Source organism: Perognathus longimembris, chromosome 25, assembly GCF_023159225.1.
Source record: "Perognathus longimembris pacificus isolate PPM17 chromosome 25, ASM2315922v1, whole genome shotgun sequence".
NCBI classification, from domain to species: Eukaryota; Metazoa; Chordata; class Mammalia; order Rodentia; family Heteromyidae; genus Perognathus; species Perognathus longimembris.
This window is the reverse complement of record NC_063185.1, coordinates 1,487,254-1,487,621: the sequence shown is the minus strand read 5'-3', so window position 1 is coordinate 1,487,621 and position 368 is coordinate 1,487,254.

The window sequence follows — 368 nt, the reverse complement described above, 5'->3', positions numbered from 1 at the left end:
GAGAGTCAAGCTGGGCAGAATCTCTCACCAAGAGTTCAGGTATGGTAATGTTTATCGCTGGGAATAGCTTTCCACAGCCAGACACCTATGCTGATAACCTGGAGTTTTCTCCCAGTTTGTTTAGACTTAAGTGATAAATGTGTAACTTTTTTTAAACTAAATTCTGTTTGGATATTTCAATAAAAACCTGTTTTTTCTTCTCCCTTACAAAGTCACATCCATTGTCATTACTTTTGTTAAAACTCTGAGTTGGAAGTTCTTTAATCTAATGTTTCCTCTTTTCCTCCCTTTAAAGTTTTACATAGTGTTAATATTGGTTCTGTCCTTTGCCTTCCCTGCCCCTCCCCTCTGGGAGAGGCTGGTGCTCT